This window comes from Lissotriton helveticus, chromosome 8, assembly GCF_964261635.1.
Source record: "Lissotriton helveticus chromosome 8, aLisHel1.1, whole genome shotgun sequence".
Lineage (NCBI taxonomy): Eukaryota > Metazoa > Chordata > Amphibia > Caudata > Salamandridae > Lissotriton > Lissotriton helveticus.
In genome coordinates, this window is record NC_136069.1 from 732,965,525 (window position 1) to 732,985,720 (window position 20,196).

Sequence of the window (20,196 nt, forward strand, 5' to 3'; positions counted from 1 at the left end):
CCTTCTTCCTGGCTCGATCAGCAGCTCTAGGATTCACTGCTCCCCTCCAAATCCTACGTGGAATCAATTCCGTCCAAAAAACATGGCAACCAGCCCAATGTTCTTTAATAAGAGCCAAATCCTTCTTGATGGCCCGCAAAAGCACCACTCCTTTGGTTGCGCAAAGATCGTTTTCACCCAAATGTATCACTAGAATGTCCGGGCAACAACCACCCACCAAACCGTTATTAAGGCATGAAATCAGTTCCCTCCAAAGCATCCCACCTTTACCTTTCCAAACCATATTAAACATTCTGATATTAAAACCTAATGTTTCCCCGAAATAACTTTGGGCCGCTTGAACCCGGGCCCATTTCACGAACGAGTGCCCCACAATCCAAACGGTCACCGCTGGAGAACGGGGCCCAGCAACTGAACCTGAAAAAGAAAAAACAGTAAATACTCATGCAAAGGAAGATGACGCAAGCGCCTCAGCCGGGGCACCTCTCACGTAACGCTGAAAGCAGTTGGATGACCATCGCCCCAACCTCATGATGTCCCACTGTGACCAACCCCTGTTAAACGCTTCAGTCGCAGCGCCAATCCTAAAAGAGTGCGTGCCATAATGCTCCCCGTCCAGACCAATGCGCTGCAAAGCCTTTCGCAAAACCATGCGAAATTGATAGGCTGTAACAGGGGGTTTATTAATATGCTGGAACACAAGGTCACCATCACCACCCCCTGATAAAGAACGCCAGCGGCGAGCCAACAGCAATGGGCACGTAACGCTAGGGGAACTTGCCTGCAACCAAACTCCTTTACCAAAGTTCTTCTGATCAGTTTTAGAGCCAGACAGCCAAACATGAACACCTTCTTCTGAGCAAAAAACATCTCGCCAACAAATCCCACCCCTGGATTTAGAACCCAACAACTCAGATACCCGAAAAGCACCAAAGAACATAAAAGCCATTAACATGGCAAACAAGCAAGCCTCGAAATCATCTATACAAACAGAAGGCAAAATTGCTAATAAACGCGCCAAAGTCTGCCTAGATAGTGGAGCCCTCAGCTTCCTATTACTCCCCTGTTCCCTGGCCCAACCCTCAAGCATTCTCCTGCCAATCTCACCAGCAGAGGGGGAGTAACCCCAAAACAATTTTCCCATAAAGGAAATGCCCGCCAACTTCCCAGAAATAGTCACTCTAGACAGACCCTTGTCCATGAGGTCCAAAATGAACTTAACTACATCCTCTGAACGACGCCAAACCTCTTCACGCCTGGAAGCTTCAGATTCCAAAAACTCCCTCCAAGCCAAGGAATATGCAGAACGCGTAGACACAGATAAAGAACCTACCACCAGTTGTAAGACCCGACGTTGCCTACGTGCCACAGATGTATCGGTGTCGGTGATTTGTCCGCCTCCCAGGCCAGTCAACGGAATCTCTCCCACTGTGAACGAGACAAAGCATCCGCTATGTCATTGTCCACACCAGGTATGAGCAAAGCGCGAAAGTTAATGTCATGTTTCAAACAGCCCAGCACAAAGACTCTCATGAGTTTCAAAACCTGTTCATCTCTGGCAGATTGCCGATTCACAATCTCTACCACAGCCATATTGTCAACGCGGAAAATAACTTTTTTGTGTGCCAAATCCTCTCCCCAAAGAGACCAGGCAACTCGCAAAGGAAAAAGCTCCAAAAAAGTTATGCTCCGACCACCATTCAACCAATCCTCAGGCCAATGTTCCGCACACCATTTACCATTCCAGTACAAACCAAAACCCTCACTGCCTGCAGCATCAGAAAACATTTGCACATCCCATTGAAAATCAACCTCTCTCACCAAAGGCACACCATTAAAGGAAGTGAGAAAAAATTCCCACATACGCAAATCTTCTTTGACACCTGCTGACAAACGTACACGATGGTGAGGTAAATGCTGACCTGCCAAAGCCCTACCTAATCTGCGACAAAAAGTCCTCCCTGCTCTTACCACTCTGCACGCAAAATTGAGATGTCCCAGTTGTACTTGAATTTCTTTCACCAACACCTTCCGTTTAGGCAACATAATTTATTTATTTATAAAATTTCTAGAAGCGCACAAATACCTTGCGGTGTCTCGGCGCTGGAGTTCGTTAGGATTGCAGAGAGCTCATACAGGGACTTACTGGTTGAAAAGCCAAGTTTCTATGTGCTTCCGAAATATAAGTAAGGAAGAGCTTGATCTGATATTAAGGGGGAGCTGATTCCACAATTTCGAGGCAGCGACTGTGAAGCGTTTGTCACCCCATGTTGCTTTCCTAGTGCGTGGAATGTCAAGTAGCTGAGATGCCGCAGAGCGTAAGGAACGATTAGGTTTATGGATAGTGATAGATTTTTTTAGGAAGTCAGGTCCAATATTATTCAATGTTTTATAAATGATGCACAGCGCCTTAAACTTTGTGCGGCTTCTGACAGGCAGCCAATGTAGTTGGTGAATAATGGGAGAGATGGAAGAGAATTTCGGTGTACCAGTTAGAATTCTCGCAGCAGCATTTTGCACTAGTTGTAATTTATTCATGACTTGTTCCTGTGCATTCAGCCATAGTCCATTGCAATAATCAATTTTTGAGAGGACTAGAGTAGACATTAGGGTTTTACCTGAGTTTCGGGGAAGAAACGGAAGAAGCTTTTTTACCGTTCTCAAGGTGTAAAAGGACGCTGAAACCACTGCGTTGGCATGGCTGAGGAAAGTAAGCTTATTATCGAATAGGACTCCGAGGTTCCTAACTTTCTGCACCGGGAGAGGTGGATCTCCCAGCTCTGCTGGCCACCAAACTGGTGACCAAGACGGGGCCAGCTCACCAAAGAGCATGACCTCCGTCTTATCAGAATTTAGTTTTAAGCAGTTCTGGTCCATCCAGGTGCAGATCGCTCTCATTCCTTCCTGAAAGTTAGCTGCCACTGTAGCTCCATTTTTGTGAATAGCCAGGACTAATTGAGTGTCATCGGCGTATGAGGTTATTCCTATGCCGAATGACTTAATCACCCTCGCTAAGTCCGATACATAGATATTAAAAAGCGTCGGACTTAGCGAGGAGCCCTGAGGAACTCCACACGGCAGGGTGAAATCAGGGGAATAGTAGCTACCCATTTTCACAGACTGTTCTCTGTCTGATAGGAAAGATGCCAGAAGAGTCTTAGCTTTGCCTTGGATGCCCATGGCATCAACACGGTCGATCAGGATGTTATGATCGACCGTGTCAAAAGCAGCCGATAGATCTAAAAGTATCAGAACTGCTGTGCCGCCTTGATCTAAAATTATTCTGACTTCTTCAGTTGCTTTTATCAGGGCGGTCTCGGTGCCGTGCCCCTTTCTAAACCCAAATTGGGTGTCATCTAATAAGTTGTTGTTATCAATAAAGCTTGAAAGTTGTAGATTCATTGCCTTCTCAAATACCTTAGAAGGATAAGGAAGCGAGGCAATGGGTCGATAGCTTTTTAACTCAGCTGGATTTAGTGATGATTTTTTTAGAAGGGGCTTCACGATGGCTTTCTTCCAGATTTTGGGATAATCTCCTGTTTGGAACATCGTGTTACAAATATGGGTAAGCACCGGAGCTACTTGATCAGATGCCAATTTGAGAGTGCTTGGTGGGCAGGAATCCATAGGAGATCCTGACTTGACCGCATTCATGATTTCCTCTATAGATGCTTGGGAGAGCGAGGAGAATGCTTCTAGGGTTGGTCTGGCAGGTATATAAGGAGTAACTGGGCCAACTGTAGCGTCAGAAGTTCTTTTTAGTGTAAAGTGATAAAAAATATCTGTGACTTTTCCTTTGAAAAAATCCGCAATTTCATTACAGAAGGATTGAGAAGGTTCTATGGAATCAGGGACAATAGGGTTGGATAGCTTTTTTACCACCTGGAATAACTGTTTGCTCGAATTTTGAGCTGATTCTATTTGTGTGGTGTAGTAGTTACATTTTTCCTTAATGAGGAGTTTTTTATAACTTTGCAGGGCTGTCTTATATCTCTCTTTGTCATTATTGTCGTAATTCCTGCGCCATCGTCTCTCTAGGTTGCGACATCTTTGTCTCTCGAGCCTTAGTAGTTCGGAGAACCAAGGAGCAGAAGGTTTGTTACGGTTAGGCCGTAATTTTTTGACAGGTGCCACATAATCTAGTGCGTCGTTCAACCAGCGGACATAGTTATTGGATGCTTCACTTGGGTCATTTGACTCTTTGTAGTTATTGGCTTTGAGTACATTATTAAAAACATGGTGGTCAATATTTTTCCAATCACGACATTTAATTTGTGAGCATGCAGATGGTACGCAGTGTTTGTGTTTCCTAATTAGTATAGAGAATACGACTGCCGAATGATCAGTCCAGGTGAGTGAAATCACTGTAGGTTGATTTATGAATATGTTATTAGTAAATAGTCCGTCCAAGATATGGCCGGCTTGGTGGGTGGGTGATGAGACTCGTTGTTCTAAGCCTACTGCTTGAAAATCAGTGATAATCTTGATGGAATCTTTATCAGCCCGATTTTCTAAATGAAAATTAAAATCACCCAATATTGTGTATTCTGTATAAGCAGCTACTGGTTCTAATAGAGGATTAAGAGCTTCCAGGATGGATGTACGTGAGGTGGGAGGTCGATAAAGTAATATGCCTTTAAAAGTTTGCGTGGGAGAAACATAACACTCAACAATTCCAACATCTTCACTTTTTTGTCAACTGGTAAGCGGGCTTCCATTGCCACCGAATCGATTTCGATCCCCAGAAATGACAAGGTGGTGGCAGGGCCCATTGTTTTTTCAGGAGCCAAGGGAACCCCCAAATCATCCATGAGCCCTTGGAAAGGGTCCAGAGCTGTCTGGCACTCCGCGGAGCCCGGGGACCCAACCAAGAAGAAATCATCTAGATAGTGCGTTACCAGTGAATGACCAGACTGGTGTGTAAAATGCCACAGCAAAAAGGTGCTGAAACATTCAAAAAGGGCACATGATATAGAGCAACCCATCGGCAATGCTTTGTCCACGTACCATTTACCTTCAAAATGGATACCCAGAAGACACCAATCATCTGGATGGACTGGAAGCAGCCGGAAAGCAGACTTAATGTCACATTTTGCCATCTCAGCAGCTGCGCCCGCGGTCACAACAAGTGACATGGCCACGTCAACTGAGGAATATGAAACCGAAGCAGCATCCATATCAATAAAATCATTTACAGATGACCCCTCCGGCCATGACAAATGTTGAATAAGTCTGAATTGCCCCAGGTCTTTCTTGGGGACCACTCCAATAGGCGAAATAATCAAATTATGGATCGGCCAGTCATGAAAAGGGCCTGCCATCCTCCCTTTATGTACCTCTTTATTCAACTTTTCTTGCACCATTGCACTATGCTCAGACGCTGACTTCAAATTTTGAGCCCAACGTCTCTGCCTTGGTCCCGAGTAGCCCAAATGAAAACCAAATTGAAAACCCTCCAGCAATGTCTGTTTGACATCTACATCCTCATACTCCTGAAGGGCAAGCTATAGCTTCTCCAGTTTAACTGGCGTATGAGCCCTTGGGCCCAGTACCCTGTGCACCTCTACTACCCCGAACTCCCTGAAACTGTGGGGACATCCCAGAACCTCCCGCACCTGACTGCTGTCCTTGCTGGCCACCTGTTTGCTTGTTATCCCAACATTTAACCAAGGGGTGTCGCTTACCACAGCCGGAACATTCATGCCTATATCTGCAATATTCTCTGCTACATGTTCCCTTATTAAATTCCCAGCAGGTGCCAGTACCAGACTGTGTGTTGGATGTGCTCCCCACCCCACCACGGGTGGGCTTGCCTTGAAAGGGCCGATAGATCAAGGGTAGACCGCTGGCTGTAAAAATTGTCTTACCCCCTGAGGCAGCCCTCATCGTATGCTGCCACAAATCTGTATCCAGCTCCCCCCATTTTGCCTCTGAATCCCATGCCATCCTAGCCCTAAACTCCTCCTCATACTGGGCCCAAGCATAACCCCCCCCAGTTATTTGTGCCTTCCGAATGACATCCATGTATTTAAAGATAGATACGCTGCGTTCCGGAAACTTTTCACAGTAAACACTTGCATATATAAGAAATGCTGCCGTCCAGTTTTCAATAGTCAAAGGAACTCTTGGACGCTTTGCAAGCTCATATTCTTCCTCCTTAGAACCCTCTTTCGATCGTACCTCACGATGAAGGAGCTTCAGTATTTCAACATACTCACCCTTCCAAATGCGCTCCTTCGTGGACAACATTAAATGAGCGCCCAACGGTTTTGTAACACCCATGTAGGGCAATTTTTTAAACTTCAACTCTTTACTGTCAAGGGGCTCCTTAACCCCACCAGCAGCCTCAGTATTAGTACTACTTTCTACCTTTCCCCCTGCAGACCCAAGACCTTCATCCGTGCCCACAGCAGTGTCTCTCACATACCTTCCCTTAAACAACCTCCCTTCACCAACCCCAGTACCCCCCACCACCGCCGTCCCAACAGACACCATTGTAGGTTTGGCCTGTGTGACTGATTTCTCACCTGGCAACAAAGATACAGCTCTCACAGATTCCGCCCGTGGCGCTGGCACATCAAGTGTATGTCGCCCTCGAGGAGCCCTGGCTGGCGGGCCGCGCTCTCGACTCTTCTGAACTGGCCTTGTCTGAAAAACACTACGAGATACATTAGAGGGCTCCCCCCCATCCACCTCACGCAATTCACCTTCCTCGGGAGTATCTTCGTCATAATCCAAAACCACTGCCTCCATATCAGGAGGGAAAGCAACACTCCGGGTCTTACCCAACCCTTTATCAACCACATTACTCTTAAGGTGATGTGAAGATCCTCCAGGCGGGGGAGCAGACTGTACTCGCCTGTACCTCCCCGTGCGTTGACTCTGGAGCTCCATAGCCGACGGTAAGGTAGACCACCTAGACCTGCTATTCGGCGGGGCCAGCGAGATCACGCCAGACCTGCATGTGCTGACCGCGACGGGCTCCCTCGGTGGAACAGAAAGGGCCGCGCTAGGCGCTCTCCTCCCTTCCCCTCGGCGAAGCTGGGCCACGCCCTACCGAGTCTGGACCGCCGTACCTATCCTTCTCTTGTAAAGAAAAAGTTTGGACTAGTGTGCTGGGATCCCTAACAACAACACCTGCCCCAAGCTCTGGCCGCTGGAACACCACAGTATTCACTGAGCTCCCCTGCAACCTATCAAGTGACAAACCCCTACCAAAATGTTTCAGTGGCACCTCCCTCACCGGAGAAGCACCTACCACATCCTCCTCATCACTCCAATCCAATCTAGTATCTGAAACTGCCGAAGAATCACCTCCATGCAAGAAACCTTCTAGCATTGCCTGTCTCTCCATCTCCCTATATGCACCATCCTGGCCCGCATGTGGGCCACCTGTACCCTCCGACCGATGAGGAAAAGACATAGAAGACCCCTGGCATGAAAAACCAACTGCGTGCCCCAAACCCCTACCCAATTGAGGAAGTGGACCAGGAATCACATCAGCAAAAGCAACCTCATCCATATTGTGCAAATCCCCCACAGATCTAGTAGACAATGGCCCTCCCATTCCTACCCTTCCCTCACCTTGAAGAGAAAAATCTGCCATGTTGGCAGCCCTTGTACCCAAAAATTCACAAGCCCTACCCCCACCAGAAGTGTGCAGCTCAACATCATGAAAACCACCAAAATGACCTACACCACTGCCATGAGAAGGAAGAACAACAGGTAGCAATTGATGTGTATAACACACGAAACACAGGGGGTCTAACAGCCAAATTGAGAGGCTACACTGTCGATACGGAGTCAACAAGATCTCAAAATATCTTTATCGCACACACATAACGTATTAATAAGGATAAAGAAGGAAAAAAGGCTAACACTACATGCATAGAGGAGACCGGTACATCATCGATTATTCGTAAAATGGCTGATTAATCCACAACAGATTGTAAAGGGTTTCCATCAAATTAGACTCAATGATCAGTCCTATCATTTGGCCAAACCCATGTGCAAATGAGGCTGGTCCCCTGATCAGTGGGACACTCAGCTCCGCACCTTATTGTTGTATCAGGATTTGGTCCACCAAATACACAAACCGTCCATGATGACTGATCTTTTGATGGTAAAGTAAGAAGAAATAGTGCAACGAACAAGAAAGTGATTTAAAATAGGATGGAATGTCCTCCTTCTAAATACTTTATTCTGCGGACTGGACACGCCTCCTAATTAAAAAATAGAACAGTGCAAGAGAAGACAGTGACAATTATCTGTCTACATAAGGGCCAACATGTTTCTGCCTAACGGGTATTTAATCCCTTGGCATTCGTCAGGGCCTCTGCTCGTATAATAGTTGCACTCCTAATAGTGAAATATAGAATTCACCACCATCACCAAAACAAATTGTAGTAAAACTGGTTAGAAACGGTACAACCTGTAACAACCATGGACATTAACCCTCCGATTCACAATGGTTACTGTGAATTCTGTGAAGGAAAACGTTACATCATTAGTACTGTATTCGATGCATCAGTCTCATGTGCATAGTGTGTCACCAAGCCAACCAATAATGTGTGTCAGAAAATTAATTTTTATGCTTACCCTTTGTGGTAGGGCAATAGACCTCACCTCACCTGGACACTGCTCAGGTACTAAGAGGCCCCGCACTACAAAGATATAGGGAAAACAAAAGAATGTGGCAAAGTACTGTAAAGACATTTTTTCGCTTTACACCCTTCCTATAATCATTCCTATAACCAAATGCCCCATATCTAGAGGCAAAACATGTGAGGTAGATAAACACCCCAAACTCAGTGTACTAAGCCTCAAAATGACCCAGAAACTCGACTAAGACACCAAACTTTAAGGAAGATTAAAACTCCTTTGTATGCTTATTCAGGAATTTTACAACATTCTAATCTTCAAAACCTGTGATTTGCTACAGTTTACAACATAGTATAGCTAAAAGTATTCTGTGGTAGCTGCTCACCTTTCCGTCGGTACCTCAAGCTCCCATCTGAGACTTGGGGGAGGCACCGATCTGTAGGAGATGCTAGTATAAGTAGTCTAGTGAGGGTTTGTTAGTGAAGTATCCCTCCACCTTTAAGATGTATACTAGATAGTGGCAATCTTATCATGTGTCCCTTCAATTGGTATATATTAGTGGCAAGGACACTATTATCAGACATTTATTGTGAAGTAAGCCTTATTGGTCTTTATTTTCATAAGAAAACTAAGCGCACTACTTTACTCTCGAAATCTCGCGAGATCTCGCGAGAGGACGTGCTCACAACTACCATATGATGTCAGATCGGCCATCTTTGTAGTTCCTAACACTATAATCTGATAATCATTAGACCATGATTATTCCTCACGTGCATATGATGTTAGAATGCCCCCAGTGTTGTGAGTCAGTGCCTATTTTTCTACAAAGTAAGCCTAGTTGAGCTTGTTTTCTTAGGAACAAGAGCGCACTACTTAGCGCTCGAAATCACGCGGGAAGATGCGCTCAGAACTACCCGATGACATCATGTCGGCCATCTTTGTAGTTCTGAAGGCTCCAACCTGTATATCATAGAATCACGATTGACCATGTGTTGTTTTTGAAAAAAGTACCAGTCATTGGGCAATCACAGCTGCACAATGATGTCATTTCGGACATCTTTGTAGTGCGATGACTGCAACCTATTGGTCCATGATATTCCAATGTTGTTTTTGGGAACGCAAGTGCTCTGAGTAGTGTGCCATGAGTGGCCTCAGAGTATATTCAATGGGCATAACTATGCAGATGCTCCAAAATCTTACAATGTGGATACCATCCTAATGATTGTGCATAGCTATATGTCACCCTCCAGTGTATGTCAGAAAACTCCCATAATCAAACCTATTTGTGATATTATGAGAAAAGTGTGAGCAAAGTAATTCAGGCATGAATCAATATGTACAACATGTTTAAATAGACACACCCTATTACAGTCAGTATATCCCAGTTATTGCTCACTAGTGCCAAGGCTACAGGGAGGTCCAAGGAATATCATCATTTAATCCTCCTGTATCTGCCCGAAGTTTATAAATCCATTTTTGCTCTTTTCTAAAAAGGTAACCCGACACATCACTTATGTGACTGGGTATATATGGCTTCTCCAGGACAGTCCATTGGAAGTCCGTTTCTAGATGTGCACGCTCCAGGAAATGTCTCGTAAGTTTAGTGTTGTTTTTCTTACAACGAAAAGAACTCTTGTGTTCCAACATCCTGGTTCGGACTTTGCGGGTCGTCATACCCACATATCGTGTGGAGCAAGGACATGTCAGCATATAAATCAGATTGGTACTATTGCAATTACTATAGTTACTCTGCAACCAAGGTCTCGTGGTGCCTATATCTATCTCCTTCGTGTGTTTGGTCTGAAGGCAGACTGAGCAAGTGCCGCAAGGGTGATGCCCGACAGCTGCAATTGATGTGCACCAACAGTAACACCCCGCAACGTACTCTGGGCTGCTAATAATGACTCACCAGCTCCAAATGACGTGCCCTCAACATCCAACATGACTCCAGGACTAAAACCCCCTTCACCCATTTGAGCCCACTCCCCTTCGCCCCTAGAACTCCCTACCACAGAAAATGCAGCTGACTGGGAACCAGGAGTAGAGAACAACAAAGGACTACCCACATTACCTTGCTCATCATACAGCGCAATCCTGGCATCATTATCAGAATATATTTGACCTCTTTGAAAAACAAACTCTCCATGCCCTCCTGCCCCACCTGCCCCTTGAGTGACAGGGGCACTCGCTCCCATGAGCTGTGTCTCAGCTACCAATTGCCTCACAGGATTTACTAAAGGCTCAGCTGGCTGTAAAAACCCTCGACCTACTCCCTGCCCATCACCCAGCTGCAGAGAACCTCTCCGTGTACAACGCTGAAAAGCGCCTGAAACCGGCCCAGAAAAACGCTCTAACACTGGGTCAGAGGCGGAGCGCTTTTTTGCTCCCTCTCCGCCCCCCCGTTTAGCTACAGGCTTCGCAGGAAGCGATTCAACATGCCTCGCCCGCGCGCGAGGCGCGAGCCCCGCCTGCTCCTGAACCGGCGCTTCAGCCGGCCCCCCCCACTGTCACAGAAACACCCAAAGGAACGCCGGGCAGCACAAAATCCTTCCCACTCCCCGCGACAGCGCGCGCTGATTCATGAGGGGCCGGCTTCTTAGTGCGCGACCGGCCCCTCTCACTCACCTGACCCGCCCGACGCCTTTTCGGGGAAGAGCACGCTGCAACCACCGCAGCTACACCGGCAGAAGCCTGATGCTGGGGATGCGCCGGCCCCCCGCCGACCAACAAATCAAGACGTCCAGACTCGGATAACAGGCGCATTGCCTCAAGAACACGAATATCCTCCATGATAAAACGAGATAAAACGTTATATTGAAGCTAAATATGTCTAAACAGAGCGTAGGGGATACCCTACGCTGCCTATCGCACAGCTATGGGCAGAAGGCCTCTGTGTTAATCAAATATTCAAAATGAAACTTTTATTTTACTCTTCTCATATTCCAGTTTATTTTCTCATCATAAATACTGGTTTATCATATCATTGAAATATCGATAGAACTCATTTTTATATATATTCACAGTTTCAATACACTAATAAATTCAGTGAAAAATTCAATTCCTGAGTTTCTTGTTCATACATTACTTTCTCAACAAATCAAAAACAGAAATTTAAAGAAGTACCCAATGCATTTCGGGTTCAACAATGAACCCTTCATCAGGGGTTAAATTTCACAACCAAGTTATAATAGTATACAGATGCCAGATGAAACATGAAGCAGTGCTGTAGGTTCCAATTCAGATCAGGGTTCGTTTTGAAGTCTGCTCTGTACTCAATGTGTGGTTGTTTAAGTGCAGCACAAATAAAATGATCGTAAAGCCTATCTCTTCTTATACGGCTCCGTAACGCGTCTCGCTCTTCGTTATGCTAGTAGTCCAAAGCAGTATTCTGACAGGTTCGCCATGCTTCACCAGTGCCGATTCTCTATACGATTCCTGCCGCCATACCGTCTTCTCAAACCCGATCCGTAACAGTAGCACAAAATCCTCCCCACTCCCCGCGACAGCGCGCGCTGATTCATGAGGGGCCGGCTTCTTAGTGCGCGACCGGCCCCTCTCACTCACCTGACCCGCCCGACGCCTTTTCGGGGAAGAGCACGCTGCAACCACCGCAGCTACACTGGCAGAAGCCTGACGCTGGGGACGCGCTGGCCCCCCGCCGACCAACAAATCAAGACGTCCAGACTCGGATAACAGGCGCATTGCCTCAAGAACACGAAGATCCTCCATGATAAAACGAGATAAAACGCTATATTGAAGCTAAAAGCACACTAAATGCAACTAAACCTCAATAAAAACGATGCTAAAACCTGAAAAAACTTTTAACTATCTAACCTCCGAGCCACCATGTCACCAAACCTAAAATGGTGGCTGGGAAGCGGAGTCAGGGACCTAAATAGCCATGCTACCAAAGGCTACTAAAAAATAGCCCAAAACAATCCAGAATGTTCTGGGCTTCAACTCCCCCCCCCCCCCCCCCCCACGCAGCCCTCCCAAAACGCCCGGGGGGGTTGACCCTTGTCTGACGTACCATGGCGCACGCGCGCTGTGATGGAAAGGAAACGCTGGAAATGGCGGTGTCTGCGCGACTCAGCGCACTAAATGCAAACATTACTCATTGGGAGCTAAAGCGCATTTGAAAATGGAGCTCTCTAGTTATAACATTTATAACTCTTTGTCTGTATCTCATATATATACGCCAACTACATCAGTACGTGTATAACTCCATTACTACACCCCCTGCTGCATGTGGAGCACACATCAGCATGATTTGATTTGATAAATAAGGGGCAGTGTTAGAAAGGATACAGCGTATCATGCATATAGATGCAGAATGTAAAGACTTTAGTTTATTTTCCTCTCACATTGCCTTTGCTTGTCTTGTGATCGTTAAATGTGTATTATTAAGAGACTTGTGGTTCTAATTATATGAAAACTGTATAGCTTAAAGGTGATTTGACCGCATACGAGCATCCAAAATTTTAGAGCGGCACTGCAGTGATCTATCAAAGATACACATCAGTTAGTTTAAAATGCGTCATTACCAATCTACGTCATTTTTAACTAAAAGGGTAGCATAACTGTGAACTAGCTTACACCACGAAAAGTTCCTATTAAATGAACTTTGGCGCCCAGAGTGTGAACATTGTCCAGTAAATGGCTGCTGAACAGCACCTGCCGTTATGCTCCTTCTTCCTAGAATGAAGGTCGATGGTTAATGCTTCTTTACTGGCCCTGAGGGTCATTGTGGGTGTTCTTTTTTTATAATTTCCCAACAAAACAATCGTCCTGTGTCTGTTTTTCGCATATTTGCACCAGGTTGCAGTGGCACTCTGGTTCAAGCCTGCTTGATTGGAGAGACTACATTTGTAACGTGATGTGTGCATCGCAGTCGAGCTGTATGGATCTCGGTTAAAATAGGGAATCATTTATGAAAATCAGTTACACACAATACTGTGTGCTTTGTATGTCACCTTGGATTGCCTGAACTTGTCCCTAATAATTACAACATAGGACAAAATAAATAGTTATAGTTTAATATTAAGATCATTATAGTTTCCTTTTTATATCGGACTTGTAACCACCATTTTGTTGTTTCCTTGTGATGTATAAATGACAACTTGCCAGGCATTATTTTTGCTCATCTGTATTGCATTCTTTATCCAACAAGCCTAAAAAAGTACAGTGTAGACAAAAATGAAAGTCTGATGTTTTGATTTAAAGGTCTTGGCAGCAGCATGATTGCAGAAAATTCAGATATTGTGCACCACAATCTTTGCTTAGTGCATGAGCTTTGCTACGACAAGCAGTCCTTAATTTGTGCAGGTGGTGCCAGTTGGTGGGCACTGGCTACGTTTAAAGAGATTGGGACTTTTTTTTTATCGGACTTTGACTCAGAGCACAATAAAGAAAAGCAGAAAGAAGAAGGAAGAGATAGGTAGAAAACTAGTGACAAGGGGAAAGCTGTTATGAAAGAGAACCTGCAAGAATGAGGTAAAGGAACTGGAAGTGTATGGTGGTGGGAGAAAGAGGAATGAGGTGGAATCAAGATTTGGCAGCCCTGGTATTCAGCAATTCGCCATTCGGCAGCCCTGGCAGTAGGCTCCTAAGAAGCCTTTTGCCCTCTGCAGATTTTCCTTTCTTTTGTCTTCTCCTTTGTTTTTTTATAAAAGAATCACTGGCAACAAGCAGATAAAAGCATTACCCGATGTTCCATGAAAATTTGTAAAAAGGAAAGATTTCTTGAATATTTCTTCATTTGTTTTGAATAAAAGTTAACTGAGTTATTTATATTTAGGCATGATGAATTATTGGGAATTAACGACTAGGCTTTAAATGTATCCTATCATGTTCAGAGAATGTACTTGCCCTGGTTGTAAAGGCTATTCTTAGCAACTAACGCCATTTTCACCTTCTTTATAGTGACTTTCCAGCCAAATTATTTAATAGTCCATACAATTTAATAGTCCAAACAATATCAATGGCAGAGTAGAGTTTTACGTACTCATCAGTAACTGGTGTTTTCACCAACATTAAGGTTTACATATTTTTTTCATTATGGACACTTTCTTGTTGCACTTATGTCTTTGCACCTTATGGAAATTTAACAAAAATATTAAACTTAAAAAAGAGATGATGAAGGTAAGCAATAATGAGCACTTGCAAGCACAGCACATTATATCTTTCAAAGTTATGAATTATTGCAGGAAAACCAATCAGTGGAACATTTAGCATTTTATGACCCTCTTCTTTTCTAAGGTCTTACTCCCAATAACAGTTTGCTATGTTTACCCTTGCAAGTTAGCATTTGCCAAACAAAGCAGTGTAACGTCCAAAAGACTAGCAAACCCTGCCCACCTCAAACCCTGCGCAGCCTTTCGTTTTGTTTCTACCATGCCTCCCGCCATATACAAAAGAAACCCACACACACTTCTGTGTGTGCAGGGCTTTAAGTGGGATGAAACAACTGGGGGGGGGGTCTCTCATAGGGGCAGCCGATGTAATTATAAGGGTGGCTTAAAACTGTTCAGCTAAAAATTTGTACTTGGCATAGTGTGCTACCCCACTGGTATTGTGCTTCTTCTGTCATTGCCTCCAGATATATAATACGATTGACATTAAAACTACAAGCCACTAGGACTATAGGCTTTGTCAATGGTTGTAAGTTGCATAAGATAAATAAGAACAAACTGCAGCATTTTCATTAATATATACAATGAAAACATAGGTGGTTCAGAGATGTGTTACAGGTGGGAAACACTTAGAGGGCCTGTTTCCGTTGGTTGGATGTGCTTTGCTTGGGGGTCATTTTGCAAGCAGACCAGTTTGAGGATTGGCACCGTTTTTTATTTGATTCTAATGTTTTCTTCACAATTTGAAGTAAATATGTGGTGTAAAACCCACCATTTGATTACATTTTTTAAAAAGTGTTCTTGCGGGGGGAGAACCCCTGCACACTCCTTTTGCAGTTCGGGCTCGCTCGCTTATTACATTAGGGTACAATATTTTTTGCCTCACCTCTTTCAAAATCAACCAGCAGCCACTGTTTGTTCGTTGCTGCCAAGTTGCCTTGTGTAACATGTGACGCATTCAGCCAGTCCATGCTTATTTAATGGCAAAAAAGAAATTCACCTTGGGGTTGTAGTTTTAAAGACTCACACTATCGTTTTCAATATTCCAAGTGTTGGTAATTCATTTCTAGGTCTGGCAGAGAGTGTTGCACATCACAACGAGTCATCTGGTGTGCAGCTGTGGCAGTCTCGCTCAGTGCGCTAGAGCCATGATTTAACCTGCAGGATTAGTCCAAACCCTAAATGAAAGCTGCTTGTGGCACTCAGAGTATCTCAAATGCCTCCTCTCTGAAAATCGCTCAGTTTTGCACGACTCATCCGCCTTATGTATCGAAGCAAAGGCTCCACCAAAGGAGCACACACAGTCCCACCTACAAAACGATGATATGCACCTACTTACATTGTACCTAAACGTTTCTGATTCCGACTAATGTCTCTTAGACAATATTGGTTTTTCTCTTCTCTGTTAAAATGTGCCCCTTGCATCATACACATACCTTTGGCACAATTTCTAGTTGATTGTCCCAAATGTATTCAGGTGTTTCAGATTGCATACATTTTGTAGGCACTGGGAGATTAAGTGATTTGCCCAGAGTCACAAGATGTTGAGCCGACGCCGAAACACGAGCCCGGTTTCCTGCTCCATAGTCGGCAGCTCTGGCTGAAATGCCACTGTTTGTTGCAGAGGCCGCCCTCACGGGCCGACGCCATAACATCCCCCATCTTCAGTTCTTTCGCTTCTCTGAGCTGGGGGACAGTGTGCGCTGCAATTTTGACAGTACATGATAATGATTAATGGCCAAGATATGACCAAGGCACTGTACTCCGAGAGCTATTTCAAACATGTCATGCATAAAAAAAATTCAGCCAACAACGACCATAATGTAACAAGATACAACGCTTGTGGGCAGATTCATTGGATGTTAGTATGTGATGATTTGCATGTCAGATTGGAGAAGGCACATTGCGGGTGTTAATGTTTGTGCCAATGGGCCTCCTCTTCCTGTCAGTGGGACACGCTGTGGGCCATGGGAACGGAAGTTGACCGTGATCCCCGCCCCTCTCAGCTCTCCTCTCCCTTAGGTGTTCTTGGCTGTTGCTTGGTCTGTCTCCACGTTGCTACCTCTTCCAAGCCTGATAGGATCAGAGTGTGTGCTGACTGAAAGCATATTTTTACAGTGAATTCATCCCCTGTGGTTACCATTACGCTGTTTGTGTTGTGAAAATCCTGTTACCTTCTAACCTACCATCATTTACCCTGTGATGGTAGTTTGACTGTGCGAATGAAGTGAAGTGCATTCGTTCATCTTAAATTATGGCAATATTGCCTGTCAAAGTAATTGCTCATGAGTGCTAGTGGAAGAGGTGTGGCGCAGCGGCCAGGACGCCTGACTCTGGACCACTGGATTCGCGGTTTGATCCCCGGTGACGGCGGCAGTTTAGTCAAGAACTATGTGACTCTAGGCAATAGCTCGCTTAATCTTCCCGACGGCCCCCAGCGTCTTGACTCCCTCGGGTAATTGTGCGCTTTACAAATACTGGATTTCATGAGAGCATTATGAAATGGCTAATTTCATTATCTTTCAGGGGTCGCTTAAATCTTAGTTGCCAGATGTTCAGGTTAAAAGAAAAAGATGTGCATGCCAAGTGAGCAGCTGTAAGTGACGGGTTGGACCACTGTGCACCCTCAGTTGCTCACAACACTCTAAAGCGCTACAAGGCTCAGGTAGTCAGTAGTTGCTAACTGCAGTTGAGCTTACACTACGGATTCTAGCCACCTCAATGCTCGCAGTCATTAAGGGTTGGAGTTTGCGGATCATGCATGATGTGGTTTCACCACCCTCACAATCCTAACATTTCTCCAGTGGCAGTGATCAGTAGCAGAATCAGCCATTCAGTCATAACGAGTTGCTGTGTATGTCCCTTTTTAGGTTTCGCCTAGCGAAGGCTGCACTTGCGCAGTCTCGCTGGGAGAAACTGATGTCTTGGAGAGTGGGGCTTGAACCCGCCCCTCTTCTCCATTGGCTGGCTTCCTAAACGGAGGCCAGCCATTGGACGAGAGGGGCGTCACTCCGTTCAAGTCCCGTCTTTTTGGGATTCGGGGGTGTGTTTTTAACTTTCTTTCGCTTTTCTTTCTCTCCTCTTCCCATTGGCTGGAATTTTACCTTCCAGCCAATGGGAAGAGGAGAGAAAGAAAACACGCCCCCGAATTCCAAAATGAGGCTGCGTTTCTCCGAGGCATTTCTGCCTCGCCTCGGAGAAACGTGGTCGTGTGGAGGCTCCTCTCTTGCTTTTTGTAAAGGCACACGCATTTTATCTTGAAGCTTTCAACAGGAAACATTTTTGTAATTGTGTAGCTTTTTTCGTCTGACGCAGGGCTTTATGTGAAGTCCTTATGTAATGTAACTGGTTCTATTTTAAAGCTCTGTCACCTTCGGGTAAAGTTCGCGCAATATGAAAACGCATAAATAAATAAACATTTAAATTCATAATTCTAATCTACGCATAAATAGTTCACACATGGGTCTGAATATTACGAGGAACTAGTAACAATCCCCACTCATAGTTTCGTCCGAACCGCGATTTGCGAAGGTAGATACGCATGCGCCAAATTCCAGTTCAGTTCGGCGGCTATTGAAATGGAAAAGATATGCCAAGGAAACAGCCTTTTAGAATGCGGCCTCGTATCAATAGTGAAATCGCCACTGTGCAAAAGGAAATTAAGAACAAACAAAAAAAGATATCTTCAGACTTCACTAGGAACTGTGATTTTTTATTTTTCAGATGCATAATAGCCTATAGTAACAGAACCTCTGAAGACAATACAAAATATTTTTCTGAAAAACTACGATAAAGCTGGTGCCCTATATTATTTTTTGGACGCTTTAATACATTTTGGGTTTAGCGACTAGCTACGTGGAAACAAACAAAACACGGTACATTTTTAATATGTAGATTGGAATGGGTACGCGGCATAATCACGAAGACCGTCCTCTTTTCATGTCTCTAGTTTAGTTAGGGCTCACTGCGTGATACGTTACTTCAGTCTAGGTGTGACGTCAGACGTCGCAGTAAAACGCGCTGCAAGGCTATTGTGTCGTCTTCTTACAGCCTGCGGAGGCTGGGAAGCTGACGAGCTGCCTGGACATGCTAGGTTATACATAGAGCTCGAAGCTTTTCTTGAATCCAGGATGCCGCGCGTCTACATTGGCAGATTAAGCTACCAGGTTCGGGAGAAGGACATCTAGCGCTTCTTCGGCGGCTAAGGCAGGCTCCTGGAGGTAGACATGAAGAACGGGTACGTTGAGGGTAATGAAAGGAGACCCAACTACAGATTTACTACCTCTTCGTTTTATTGTATAGCCCCATAAGACGATCCTCGTGCCAGCCTTTGGATTTTAAAGCTCTCGATTGGAAATATTTCATCGGCGATAAGCTGCGTTGTGGGTGGCACGTTGCGTGCCAGGACAAGAGACTTCGCAAATGTTTTTTCAATGTACATGTCGTAATTTTACAGTACGCACTGATATAGTTGACTGTGGGGGGGCTCTGTGTGTGTGTGGGAGGCTCTCTGTGTGTGTGTGGGGCTCTGTGTGTGTGGGGGGGGCTCTGTGTGTAGCTTTTTTTGTAGGTGGCTCTATGTGTGGGTGGCTCTGTGTGTGTGTGTGGGTGGCTCTATGTGAATGACTGTGGGTAGCTCTGTATGTGTGTGTGTGGGTGGCTCTGTGTGTATGTGTGGCTCTGTGTGGGGGGGGCTCTGTGTGTGTGTGAGTCTCTGTGTCAGTGTGTGGGTGCAAATGCAATAGGTCTCGCATTTGCGAGAGATTAAGCTATTGACATTGCAAATGACAATGCCATTTATTTATCTGTTTGCAAAACCAACACATAAATAAAAATGTTGTCATTTACAATGCCAATAGCTCTAACTTTGGCAAAGGCGAGACCGTTGCATTGTAAATGCTTGTTTCCTTTTGTTTACGTTTGCCATTCACACAGACTGTTCAATTTTATCCTGTGCTACAGCATTTTGCAATTTTTGATACACTGTTGCTTGTTGCTCTCAGTGAGATCACTTCTGAGGGCGGGCGGGCGGGCAGGGAGGAAAGGATTCGGTTTGAAACCAGGATAAATCATGGCTTCTACAGAATGCAGCAGTGGTAAAAGCCAAACCGCACAAACCTACTGTGTACGCGTATCAATATACAAATGACAATATTCTGTATGTGCTAATCACAGCAAACACTCCTGCTGAAACCAAGTGTGAAGCATCGAAATTACAATGTAATTGCCAAGTAGTTGTCTGTTTTGCTTTGTGTGATGGAAATGCACAATTGCTTTATACATTGAAAAAACTCTTATCAACAGAGAAGTCTTTTTTCTGTATTATAGGAATACAGTCAGTTTTGAAACTCGTTTCAGCTATGACACTTTTGACTTAATTCATCTAAGTACCTTTGATGAATTTATTTTTGGTGGTGTGTCCAGTGTAATATTATACAAATCATGGCTTCCCTGATTACATTGT

The 20,196-nt window shown here is 44.9% G+C and overlaps 1 protein-coding gene across 3 annotated transcripts in view; it reads left to right on the forward strand.

Annotated features, from left to right (window-relative positions):
- CARS2 (cysteinyl-tRNA synthetase 2, mitochondrial) overlaps positions 1-20,196 on the forward strand; it is a 742,767-nt gene that overhangs the window by 662,421 nt on the left and 60,150 nt on the right. The gene's annotated exons all lie outside the window — the stretch shown is intronic.